Source organism: Tupaia chinensis, unplaced genomic scaffold (genome assembly GCF_000334495.1).
Source record: "Tupaia chinensis unplaced genomic scaffold, TupChi_1.0 Scaffold000294_1, whole genome shotgun sequence".
Taxonomy (NCBI): Eukaryota; Metazoa; Chordata; class Mammalia; order Scandentia; family Tupaiidae; genus Tupaia; species Tupaia belangeri.
The window spans coordinates 1,439,750-1,440,132 of record NW_006159779.1 but is presented as its reverse complement, the minus strand read 5'-3'; the positions used below and the strand labels follow the sequence as shown (position 1 = coordinate 1,440,132).

The window sequence follows — 383 nt, the reverse complement described above, 5'->3', positions numbered from 1 at the left end:
TGGCCACGCCGCAATCCCTTCTCCTCCATTCTCCTCTCAGGATCTTGGGCACGCACGCACACGCGCCCGGCATGAGTTTAAGCCACTGGGTCCGGGACACGAACCGCGGTCGACTACATGGGAGTCCAGCGACATAGCCATTACGCTAACTGCTGGTCCCTATCACAAAAATCTTAAAAAAGTGATTTCTCACTTTCTCTCACTCTCTGGCAAGTGCATATGGCCTACAGCAAAAACCTAGGAAAATATTTTCTAAATAAATTGATTGATTGATAGAAGAGTGGGCAAGGTGGGACCAGCAGATGACATAATGGTTATGTCGCTGGACTCCCACATGGCCTTTGAGTCTCAGAGCCAGCAGCCTGAAAATGCCACGAGGCGCA

The 383-nt window shown here is 50.4% G+C and overlaps 1 protein-coding gene across 1 annotated transcript in view; it reads left to right on the top strand.

Annotated features, from left to right (window-relative positions):
- The window catches only part of BIK (BCL2 interacting killer), a 42,251-nt gene that overhangs the window by 36,680 nt on the left and 5,188 nt on the right, over positions 1–383 (top strand). The gene's annotated exons all lie outside the window — the stretch shown is intronic.